The sequence below is a fragment of the Falco punctatus genome (genome assembly GCF_963210335.1).
Source record: "Falco punctatus genome assembly, chromosome: 7".
Lineage (NCBI taxonomy): Eukaryota > Metazoa > Chordata > Aves > Falconiformes > Falconidae > Falco > Falco punctatus.
The window spans coordinates 44,432,371-44,445,220 of NC_137587.1; the positions used below are offsets into that span (position 1 = coordinate 44,432,371).

At 43.9% G+C, this 12,850-nt stretch overlaps 1 protein-coding gene across 4 annotated transcripts in view; it reads left to right on the top strand.

Moving 5' to 3' along the window:
* Window positions 1–218: 218 nt before the first annotated feature.
* The window catches only part of AHNAK2 (AHNAK nucleoprotein 2), a 58,203-nt gene continuing 45,571 nt past the window's right edge, over window positions 219–12,850 (top strand). For 2 of the 4 annotated variants that reach the window (XM_080397287.1, XM_080397288.1), the window contains exon 1: window positions 219–335. The gene's annotated coding sequence lies outside the window, so the exon portion shown is untranslated. The remainder of the gene's footprint in view (window positions 336–12,850) is intronic. The other 2 variants (XM_080397284.1, XM_080397286.1) reach the window with 1 other exon arrangement.

Consider the following 12,850-nt stretch of genomic DNA (forward strand, 5'->3'; position numbering starts at 1 on the left):
CGGCTGCTCCCGCCTCGGCTGAAGCTGTACAGCTGTTGCCTTAGTAGAGAAAGGGATTGGATTTCAGAGGCTGTGTAATCTGCGACAGCGCTCTTTGGCTTGGGGATAGCAACAAGCCTCACCCAGGCTTAGCCATCCCCCTTCTGCCCGTAGAGGAACGCCCTGGTCGACATAGAAGGAAAATTGTTTGCTGAATTTCTACACAGCCCTCCTTCCAACTGCTGAAGAGAGAGGGGGAGTGAGAGAGAGAGAGAGAGAGTTTAAGGCAGACTCTGCACTCGTGTTCTGGGCTATTTCAACTTCAGGGCAACTTTAGAGAACTTCAGTTATTTTTGGTAAGTTCTTTTTTAAAAAAACAACCCCCCCCTCTCTCTTTTTCTTTCTTTTTAACCTCTAATGCAGATTGTACAAGTTTGCAGTAGATGATGGGCTTTTTAAATTGCAAAGACATAGGGGCGTGTGTATTTTGTGTCCTTTGATACAGAAACTGGACATTCTGATTATGAAGACATAAAGTTCCCAGCTGCTGTACTTGATAAGTGAAACCTGAAGATGCTGTGCGTTAAGTGATACCGCTGGGGAAAAGTATGGCCAGAGATTCAGCCAAGGTGCATCCCACCTGGCATAAAGCTTTGTCTCTTCTGTGTAGGAAGAAGTGAGATCAGAGATGAATGAATGCATTCAGCCTGCTGAAAAGTTTCTGATCCACGTTTCTGATGCAGGGTTTCAAGCTGGTGCACTAAACCTCCCAAAGCTTTCAGAGGGATGTTGATTCTCAGACTTATACACACCCCTTCATTCAGTAATCTCTATTCCAGATCATGCGCGTTGTTTTTCTTACTTCCTCTGTCTGTATACTTAACCCATCATATGGTTTCAAAGATAGTGAAACTCTCTTTTGGAGTACAAAGAGCTGGTCCCAGTTGTGGCAATGAATTGCAAGGTGCAAATGGCAATTTACTTGCACTGAAGCGGGTTTCTGATGAATGTGAGGTTTCTGTTACTTGTTTTCCCCATAGATATGTTTGGATTTTTATAGTGTCTCTCCTTCTACAAGAGGAATTCTGTGTGGATATTATGTCTCAACAGATACCATCTGCAATATATATACATGTACAAAAAATAATACACTGCCTTGGCACTATGATCTGTCTATGTTAGTGGTATTTGAGACTAAGATTAACCTTGAAGCATTTAAAAAAACCAGATCCATAACCTTGTCAGTAGAAGTGGGATCCTGTGATGTTCACTGTGGGGCTGATGAGGCTAGTTTGCAAAGTGCTAGGAAACATGCTGGGTAAAATTATTCTGTCCCCCTGTCTAGGTTCTTTGCTTTATCCATGTACCTTAATGTGTTTCTGAACACGTGAATCCAGATGATCAGAAGTAGGATTTGTATGTTGGTACCTGTAGAGAAAATGAAACGTACATGTTCTTAAAGCTTTGCTAGAAAAGAGAAAAAACATTGCTTATGTGAGAGAGAATACCAAATATCTACCCCCTACAACAAAAATGGCTATTCTTCATAGTTTATGAAACAAGAAACACATAAAGTTGGAAGGTGACTCTTAAGAGATAACAGTACTTAGTTTATGATCACCTGTTGCATGCATGAGCTAAAACTCCTAAGTATTGTCTTGCTATATCTCTTACGATAATAAAGAATAACTGTAAGGGACTTTGCAGATCCAAGCAAATTAGGTGAAAAGCAGTTTACGACAGCCAATTTACTTCCAAAATCTATCCTAACATAGGTCAAAAATCCAGCGTTAAAAAGTTTCAGATGTTTAACAGCACAGGAAAACATAGAACGTCTGAGAATTCATTGGGTTTTATTAGGTACGTTTAAAAATTATAACTGTGACTGGAACTTCTAATTGCAGTAACTCTATAACAATGGAGTTAACAATAACTCTTCAGCAATAAAATGAAAACTATAAATCTGTGCAAGGCACTCGGCAGTGCTGACATGTTCCATGATGGCTGTAGCTTTTCTGTGGAAGCACGTAGATTTGTTAGCTAAAATCGCGTTTTACTATCTTTGGTGTGGCACTCTTGTAAAGTAAACTCTACTATTAGATTACGAGGCTTGTGTAAATCTCCAACTGAAGTCAGTTTGACTCTAGTCAGTGCTCGTAAGCAGTCCATTGAGGATGGCTGCCTTCCAACCTCTTCTAAAGCGGGTGTTAACATCTTTTCAGTCGGACGGGGCAGCGTTAACGTCTCACACTGATTCGCCAGGGGTTTGGAGATGGCACATATTTTCTGCTTTTAATTGTCTTGGACAGTGATTCACAACTATGAGGTCAACGTGCCTCTATTCACTTTTGGCTGTACTTGAAGCTCCTCACAGAAACAAAATCCAACAATTTGCAATACACGCTCAGGGGAACAGCCATGAGCTGAATTAACCTCCTGTTGTCTTCAGTGGGTTTGGTGCCCCGTGCCCAGAGGCACCCTTCTCCAGGAGGCCGCCCTAGGAACTTCACTGGCACTTCACTGAATCTTGTCACTGTGGGTGGAGGCAGGAGGGTGTACAGCATCAAGGTCTTACCGAAGTGATACGTCTTGTATGAAGCCACAGGAATGTATATTCCCTTGGCTGAACCTCTAAAGATGCATAAAGCTTTGCATTGGTTTTCCTCAGGTTTTCTTCTAGGGCAAAGAAGTCAGTTCATCCTATGCAAATGTAAAATGCTGTGGGATTTATGTAAGATTTTTTCCAGGATTCCTCACATCCAGAGACCTAAATAATCAGAATATAAGGCAGTGTATCTGAAAGGCATGAAAGTTACTGGCTTACATTCTGAGTAAATATTTGAATAAATAGATTCAATCTATTTTTTACATCCATTTATTTTTACATTCCATAATGTCACTCAGATCAGGAAGCAGCAAAACATGCACTGGCAAAATCAGGGTTTCCAACTCTGGAAGAACATCTCACTGTGTTTCTGGGATCCACGTTGCAGGTTCAGTCCAAACCAGCAAGGCTGCAAAAGACCTCAGCATTAGCCCTGCTCTGAGCGAGGGGGTACCTGACCCTCTGTGCCAGCACAGGCAGCCCAGGCAAGGGCGAGCTTTTGCTTTCAGGCAGTTTGCCATTGCCCCTGAGCCCTAGTGCGCTGAAAACCTGTTTTCCTAACAACATCATCTAACAGCTACTGCCTTTCCTGCTTCCCTTAGCTGTAACTTCCAATCTGTCTAGCAGGCTTTTCCCTCCGAAGCCAAGTGGTGGAGCAACGCTGAGCAATGTAGAGGATTCAGCTCCTGATGGAGCTAAGAGTAAACCCTACCAAGACTAGGTTGCCATCTCCACACATGTGACAGAGATCAAGACAACACACTCGTAGCAAGAAAGATTCTTTGGATGACCTGCAGCTGTGCCTAGTCCCAGTGCAGGAGGATTATGGCTACACCTAGGGAAACTTGCTAAATCCACACATTTGCTCATCTCATTCTGGATTTTAAAGTCAGGGCTGGAATTCAGTATTTTATATAGGAAAACAAAAGTTCAGGCTAGAGGAGGACCTTTCAGATGCTAAATATTTCCTATAAACATGTTTACTTCCTGAAAGGAGGCTATAGGTAGCCAAATACGTGGAAGTAACTGCTGACTCATTGCAGAGCATGGGTCTACAGTTTTCTATCAGAGAAGGGGAACCCATGTGTTCACCATCCAAATCTGACCAAACATGTAGTCCAGAGTAGCTGGAACAAGCCAAAATGTCTTAAAGTTATAGCATGTAAGCAATAAATAAGCCAAGGTAACTGACAGGGGACCCATCAGACCCATCATAGGGGAAGCAGCTCTGCAGGGAGCGAGTCTCAGGCCACAGGAACAGCCCACATCCCACATCCCAGCAAAATTCCACAGAGCAGGAATGTGAGTGTCTGAAGAAGAGCAGGCACCAAGCCCACTTCATCTGCCCAATAAAGATAGCAGTGTCTTCAGAGGGCAAAGTTATCTGTTTCTCAAAAACACAAACAAGGAGATAAGGTTTATATGATTTTCAAGCCTGCTGATAAATGCTCGAGACTCCAGAGACGTAGTAACTGTTCTTCACTGTTGGGCAAATGTTATTTCTTCTCTGTAGTTAAGAGAACAAACACCACTTGACTTTGATAGCGGTGGGCTGTGCCTGACATTCGCAGAGTCAGAGGAGCAGCTGTTATCCATGCAGCCATCTGAATTTAAATACCTTTCTACCTGCAAACTGACCTCTCTGCTCTCCCCCCTTAAAGATTGGTATGTTTGTGGCCTCAGTCAACCAGCACTGAAAAGCAAAGATTTCAAGCTGCACTTATTTTTTCCCATTTCTACAAGTCCTAGCTAAATAGTCTAATAAAATACTATAGATATAAAATGTTCCACCTTGCAGTGACTCCTGAAAGTTTACACATTTTATTAGTCCAGCCATCCCTGTTTTCCCTAGTATCCCATACTCTTGTACCATCCCTAGAAAGCTCGTGTCATTCAGCTTTCCACTGGCCACTTCTTCATTTACGTGCTGTGTGATTTGCCCCAGCACCCAGCCGTTTGACTGTCAGCCACGCACAACGCTCTACTTGGCCCTCAAAATAAGTATATGCAGTCACTTCCCCTTGCCTCATGTCATTCTCATTGAAATCCAAAGAACCAGAACAGTCTTTGAAGAATTAGTTGGAGGAGTGAATTCCAAAATGGAAATTTTAGCATGAAGAGGATACTCAAAGGACATGCATGCAGGAACAAAAGTTAGACTTCGGTAGCGAATGGGATAATAACTTTTCTATACAGCAAGAACCGCTTTAACTGACGTTTGCATTATTTCTGCATAAAAATATCTAAGTGGGATTAGGCATCGTTATTTTTAAAAATAGAAATCAGCTTTTGGTGAACGTCAGACAGGTTAACAGCTCTCCATCAGATCAGATAAACATTCAAAAGGTTGGGTGGTGAGTTTTTTGTTTGAAATGTGTGTGGGTTTATTGGAAGGTATATGAGCTGAAGATCTGTGAAACTATCACGGGAAAGCTAGTGGGTTTGATGGCTGCTGTTTTCTCATGTGAGCTGAACTTTTCCTATTCCTGCTTCTAAAATCAGTCAAAAGCAAATAATTTACAAGAACACAAAAATGTCATTAAACATTCCCCAAATATTTTCATATAGGGCAGAGCTCATCTGATTTATGCTTTACTGAAAAGTTGCATTGGTTTTCATATGAACTGTGTCCTCACACTCCTTAAGGTTGACTTTTTCACATAATGGGTGTGATTATGAGAAAAAAATTATTTGCGCAATAAATAGCTCAGACAACTCCGTGCCTAATTAAAGTAACCAGTTAGAGCCCATTTTGGAGGCAAACTGGGCATTTTCACATGAGAATGACTACATGCAGCATTTGTACTCACGGTGATGGATGGCTACAGAGGCAACGATGCGTGCAGTTGTGATGCTAACTTATTAATCAGGCTTCCTATGAACAGACAGCGCTAGAGTGGTTGTGAAGGGTAATACGTTCTTAGGCTTTGCTATCGTTCTCTTGGAGCATTTGTTGACTAGAAAATTATTGACTGTGTAAGTGGTGTAAAGCAGACTTTTGAAAGTTATTTAACACACGGTTATTTATAAGAGGACCTTTCAGTGATTTACAGAGCTGGATAGAGGCAGGACCCCCACAAAACTGTTATGTAAGGCATACATTTAGTAATGGCACGGTGATCTTACATCTATGTTTGGATTATATGTCCACAGTGGATTTAACAACTGCTTCAGTCAGTCTAACAGGAATCTGTGAATGAAATGGTTTGGCTAGAGATAGCCGGAGAAACCATATTTTTCTTTTTAAAATTATCCTTCCTCAGAGATTAAAAAGAAGCTTTTGGATAACTGGACAGGGTTATGCCAGGAAAGCTCATCACAGAGACTAGAGCATTAATTACATAATTATAATGTATACATTGCATGCTTCACCAACCAAATGTATAAACCTTATTTATTCTAAATAAATCTTAAAGCCTAGAGAATAAGCCTAGTGCTTGCAGATAAACTCATGAATGAATGTAATCTTTCCTAAATATACCAGCTTGTTTCTTAGAAAGAAAACAGGGTGCTTAGTGCATGTGGCAGCAAGTCATCCCTGGGTCTCATTGGTGAGGGGATCGGAACAGCCATCAGGAGTCTCCAAGGAGCCCAAGCAAACTGTCCACAGCCCATGTTTCAGGAGCTCTGCCCTGTGCTTCCCCCTCCTTCTCTCCCTGTATCCCTTTTCCTGCTTTGCTACCATGGATAACCAGTCCTGGTCCTGCAGAACTGCTCACACCCCTTGGGGCTCCTCCTGAAGACATGGACCATCATTCCCCTTTTGCTGCTGCTGAGTAGAGCAGGACTGGGAGTGTGGGCTGGTATGGACACATGGGGTATGGCATTCAGAGGCCAGGCTGTTCAGAGAGTATTAGAAAATACAACGTCCTAGAGCGGCAGGATCTCAGGAGCTGTAGGTAGGAGGAATCAGGTAGCACAAATGTGGTTTGGAGGGCAGCAGTGTGTTGTCATTTTGGGGCCAGCACACGTAGCTACATGTGTCAGCAGCTTCTATGGTACATCCAGTCAGTGTCTGGCAAGATGACATCCCAGTCGACCTACAGGCTCTGGAGCACGTTGCCATTCAAAGGCAGAACGTCTCTCTCTCTCTCTCTCTTTAAAAACATGACGCGCCCCCCCCTCTTTCAGCACAGGACCATGGCTTGCCCAGAAGACAACTGCAAGTGCAGCAGCACGGGCGGCTGTGGCAGGCAGGTGGCAGAGGAGATGGGTTGGTGGTTCAGCAGGGGAGTGTTTGCATGCAGGCAGATGGTGCTCAGCCCTGCACCGCAATGCTGGCAGGGGACATCAGGGCAGTCATCACCGGAGGGACGCAAGGTGCTCTGAAAGCAGATGAAGCGGCTTGGTCAGATTAACTTGCTGGATGTGGACCACAGCTGATGGCAAGGCTTAGGTAGGAAAACCTGTGGAAAAAGTCTGATTTCCTATATTCAGTTTCTGGAGGTTTTGGGTTTTTTTTTTCTGAAGAAAAGTTTAAATTCATACAGCACCCCTGAAGGAAGCTTTGACAGGCCCACTTCGAAGCCCTTTGCAGGCTGGTGTCTCTGGGATCAGTCTGGGATCAGAGGCAGTGCTGAGAGAAGATACACTGGGACAAAGACAGGTTTGGGAGCTGCCTAAAGGTGCCTGCAAACCCTCGTGTTGCAGGGATAGAGTCAAAGACAACCCCAGAGCAGGGACAGAAGCAAATGGCAGGGAAAGAAACCCAATGATTTTGGTTTATTTCTCAAGGGCACTGTGAGAGCAACGGGCAGGGCCACACGCACACACATCCAGCCACAAAACAGTGAAAACCAGTGTAGGTGAGACAACTCTAAGGAGCAAACCCCCCTCCTTACCCCTGTGGGCTACCACAGCCTTTCCAGCCCAGGGAAAACACCTTGTAGGTGTGTCACGCCCAGGTGCCACAGAGCTGTAGTGACACGTAAGCAGTGAGGCACACAGCGGCCAGGGTAGTTGGGGTGGTTTTGCTGACTGCTGTCCCTGCCATTCTCGACTGTGTTTATTAATTTATTTGCACTCCTTTGTGTTTGGGTCTCATTGCTGGTTCACCTTCAGTCTCTGCCCTGCTTTGAAAATTGAGGATTGGCATCAGAGATCTTCACCGGCCTGTGATAGGGAAGCAGCACTTTTGCAATGCTCTACCAAGTTGTGACATGCAAAACTGGTCTTCTGCCAGCAGTGCTCTGTGTGGGGAACTGCAGCTACATGCAGGTGCTGCATGAGCACCTCTGCCCTGTCACGCTGCCATTTCATGGTCTGGGCTGACAAAAGTCAAGCCCTGGCCCATGAGCCTGGGCCTGGGGCTTTCATTTGCACCAGAGCAGAGGGAGGGCAAAAGAGACATAAAAAGCCACGAGCGTTTTCTTTTTCCCACAAATCCTTCTCTTTTAAATGCCTGATAAGGGGTGGAGAGGTAGGGAAAACCATCATCCTCTAATCCAAAACAGGAGCTGGCTGTCACACCAGCACAAACAGACCATGCTAATTCCTCCACTAGCTCTGCTCTTGTGAGGAGACAATGATGGACTGTGATAAGGTTTTGGCTCTCAGACACAGTTGAAACTACGTGCAAGGTTAGTGAGAGCCTGTGTGCTCAGGGGAACGGAGCTGGGACTCTCTAAGTCGGCACTGACAAATTGCAGCCAGGAGCAATGTCCTTGACCTGGCTGCAATAGCTTTGAGGAGGAGCAAGAGTTTCCTGCTTTGCAGAGACTTTGCAGAAGGCAATGACTGCCATGAGAGCAGACAGAAATCTGGCAGGCTTACTATTGTTCCACAAAAATGGCACAATCCAGCCATGTTCCTCAAGGCTGATTCTTGTTGTTTATTGCTGCTGCAGCCTGATGGCAGGGTGAGGTCCCCACCACGCTGATATGTAGCCACCTACCTGGATGTGCCTTGGAAAACTGACAAGCTTTGTGCCAAGCAAGTTGAGCAAAACAGTGGTGGCAGTGATGAGGCAATAGTGGAAACAGTTTTACAGAGAAAGAAGGAAGGCTTTTTTGGGTTGCATTTTGGTTTGTTTCATTGTCTAGAAGATCTCAGAAATTCTCAGTCATAATAAATCCCTGCTGGCTGGAGCAAAGAAGTGGATGCGGTTATCCAGCGTGTGGGTTTGTGCAGAGCGCTCATGGTGGAGACTCATAGTACATCTGAGCATGAGCACTGTGATCTTGCCGGGTGTGGGATCTCCTGCTGCTGTCCTGTGGAGGAGCAGAGATCTTTGCTTGGAGACCTGAATGCAAAATCTTGTGTACATTTGTTTTCTAGACCAGAAAAATGAGGGAGTTCTGCAAAAAGGTATTAAGTATTTTAGGTAACCTGCAGCTGCTAAAGATTCTGTTCCCACTGTCATGTCCCTTAGGTGTTTGGGGGGGGGGGAGAAGAATACAATGTGCAATGCTGCATTTCTTTTTGACTTCTGCCCAGCTCCCCTGAAAGGACCCTTCGGTAGCCAGAGCAACACATTGGCAGTGGAGTTCCAGCAACAGCAGCATGACACCTACAACTCCCAGCTAGATTTTTACGGTGACAGGCAGGAAAAATGGAGTGGCTTTCACCTTGAGGGTGAAAAAAAAAAAAGCAAGTCAGAGTGTGTTCAACCGCTTGAGACATGGACTCACCTTGGGCTGACAGCAGTAAGGATATTTTGCTGACTGGACACGATGTATTCCCATGGAAATTAGATTTACATTGCTTTTAGAAAACACATGGATGTGGCCTTCCACACAGACACCACAGTTCACTTAAGTATTTGGATATTCTGTTCACAAAATAATGGAAAATTAACATTAATTAGCTATCAATCTTTAATCAGACATAAGTGCATTCAATGCAAGAACCATCCTGACAGACCTTCCTACCTTTCAACAAAGTAAAAAGGTATAAAGGCTTGTTTTAAATCTATACTTAAAAATCATGATGCAGTATTCTATTTATTTTTTTTTCAATAGTAGTAGATCAGTCTATTCACTGCTCGTTTGAGTTGCTGTTGAGGTTTAACCCCAGGCAGCAACTAATCACCACACAGTTGCTCACTCCCTTCCTCCCAATGGGATGGGGGAGAGAATTAGGCAGGGGGAAAAAAAAGTAAAACTTGTGGGTGGAGATAAAAGCAGCTTAATAGGTAAATCAAAATCCACACACACAAGCAAAGAAAAGCAAAACAAGGAATTCATTCACCACTTCCCATGGGCAGGCAGGTGCTCAGTCATCTCCAGGAAAGCCAGGCTCCATCATTTGTATGGTTACTTGGGAAGACAAATGCTCTGACTCTGAATATCCCCTCCTCCCTTCTTCCCCCAGCTCTATATGCTGAGCATGATGTCATATGGTGTGGAACATCCCTTTGGTCAGTTGGGGTCAGCTGTCCCAGCTGTGCCCCCTCCCAGCTTCTAGTGCACCCCCAGCCTGCTCACTGGTGGGGTGGGGTGAGGAGCAGGAAAGGCTTGACTCTGTGTAAACACTGCTCAGCAATAACTAAAACATCCCTAAATTATCAACACTGTTTCCAGCACAAATCCAAAACATAGCCCCATACTAGCTACTATGAAGAAAATTAACTCCACCCCAGCCAAAACCAGCACAGTTGCAAAAATAGTATTTTTGTAATCAGTGGTTCTTTGCAAAGTCATGAAATTATATATATATATATAATGCATATCTTTATAGAAGTAGTACAAGTTTTGCACTGATAAGTTAGCTGGCAAAGGAATTACTTTTAGTTGTCCGTTAGGGCTGAATGTAATAGAAATATTGGCTGACTGCACTGCAAGCCTTGGAAACCATCAAAGTATTCAAGGCTTAGGCAGTCAGATGCCTGCTTTAATTTCTATTGACAAAGGAAAAGGAGGGATGAGTAAATGTAAAACATTTCCTTCCAGCGTTGAGCTAAGAGAGGCAGCATGGTGCAGGGAGGAGGTGGAATCCAGGACATCTGGGTTGTATTTATTGCTGGCTCTGCTGCCAACTCGCTTTGTGACTTTGAGCAAGTAATATTTTTCTTGCTTTGCTACCTTACTTTCTGTGAGGCAGGGAAAGCTCACCTGCTTTCTCACGATGCTCTGGGCAGGTGCAGGGATTTTATTGGTGACCATCACCAAATGCTGCAGTTGCCAAGCTGGTATATTCATATGTGCCAGGTAGGGCTGTCTGGGTGATGGATACCCCAGAGGGTGCAAGGGGTAGCTATGCCCTTTGGGACCCCAAAGAGAAAGATGCTCATTAAGTAGCACTGCACCTGCATTAATATGTATCCATAAGTACTAGTGCTCAGTGCCTTTTGCTACTACAGATCAGAAAGTCATTCAGAGCAGGAGTTGGGTTGGCAACCTCTTTCACCTATACTTAGGTTCTCTTTATTTACTACACGACTCCCAGGGAAGTGTTACTTTTGAGGTAAATCACAGGGATCGAAGTAGCTATTTTGAAATGGTCTCTGTATGGTGCTTCCAGTACCCGAAGCTGTTTTCAGATTCTCAGTGTGGAGATAAGAAGCCTGGCATCTCTTTTTTTTCTTTCTTTTTCTGTAAGATGCACTTTCTGCCAAATGTGAAGAATCAAAAAAGCGTATGAAAGCAAAGAGAGACTCATATATGGCCTTCTGCATGTCATCAGCAATTGCTCTGTAGTCCAGAACTGATATTTAGGCTATAGCTGGAAAACATCTGCCTATATCTTATTTTCCTTTGTTTTCCACTTCATACGGATGTTCTCAATGCTACTTGCTGTACACATCAGTTAAATTCATGGCTATTCCACAAAATGCTTGCATTTTTTTCCTAAAAGTTTTTACTCTTACAAGGATGCTGACCTGATTACTGTGTGCGGTGCTGTATGCTATGCTGAGTTTTACAAGATGGAATCGAAGCTGATCTGAGCCCACATCACAGTCTGAATTACAAGATGAATGCGATGCAGCATGCCATATATCAGTTCTATTAAGGCCAACGGATGTCTTGTTTGAGTAAGCACAGCATGAAATCTCAATACTTCAAGGTTTGATCCTGTGGCACTAAATGACCAGCAGGTATCACCAGAGTCCTACAGATTTTTGTAAGCTTCCATTTATGGCACTGCCATGTTTATCCTACTGACAGGTCAAGATGTCTTTCACAAACACCAGCTTGGAAATACCTAGAACATTAGAGCCTGGCAGACTTACTCCTCCACAAAGCTGTAGGTGATCTCAACTCTCTGCTGAGTGTTGGGATAGATGATGTAAGAACTCACCATGAATTGTGATAATCGTGTACCTTTATGCACAGTACAAATCTGTGAATAAAGGCGCAATATCCAGCCTAGAGCCAGAGTAATTGATATCAACAGGAAGCACAGAGAGAAACTGATCTGTATCTATAGGCTATACAGCAATGCTCCCCTTTATTTTGTTTAATCCCTGAAGGAAAGGGGTAATTAAGAATAACAGGACAACACTAGTATAGATTTTGCCTGACTACTATAGCTTTGTTGTAAGCTATCCTAGTTTAGAAATCACTGTAGCTGTGTTGATTTTCCTTCCTCTGCACGGCACATAGTGTATTCTTCTTCCTGCCGTAACCCATTTGGCAACCTGAATCAGTCAACTGGAGTGCGAGACCCCTGGGTTCAACCTCTGATTTGGTAGACAATGCAGCCACATCACCTCTCCGTCTGCCTCCCACCCTCCCTCTGTCCGTCCTCCTCTCCCTTTGGCTCTCCGGGGCCGGCATTGCTCTCCGTTCTGTGTCTGTACAGCGTAATGAGGTGTCGGTCTTGGGACAGGCTTTTGGGAACTACCAAAGTATAAATTGTAACAGGAATTAATTAAGTGAATACTTAGGTATTAGTCAGGACAGAGTGTAAAAATGGTCTCACATGAAGTGATCTGGATGTTTGAAAGTATGATCCAAAGCTTCTCTAGACTTCAGAGGCTTAAATCCATCCCTTAACACACAGCCAGGGCTTCCTACGACATACCTTAGTCCTGCACACACAACTTTGCGATGTGACGTGAAAGCCGTAGTCGAATCATTGTGGGTTAAAACTGGTTATTCCCACAGCTCCCATTTCCTAATGTTTTTCCACTCATGATGTTCTTCTCTTTTAATGTTCATAGTAACTTGTGCCAAAAAAGGTGTTTCCTATCATATTCTCCTCACATTGTGTATCGTGGCGCTTTGTTGTTTTTTGTGGGTTTTTTTTATTCCATATTTTCAATCCCTGGAGAGCTAAGGTTAGTCATAAACATGCTTTTGGCTATCAGATTCATGTGTGGTTTGC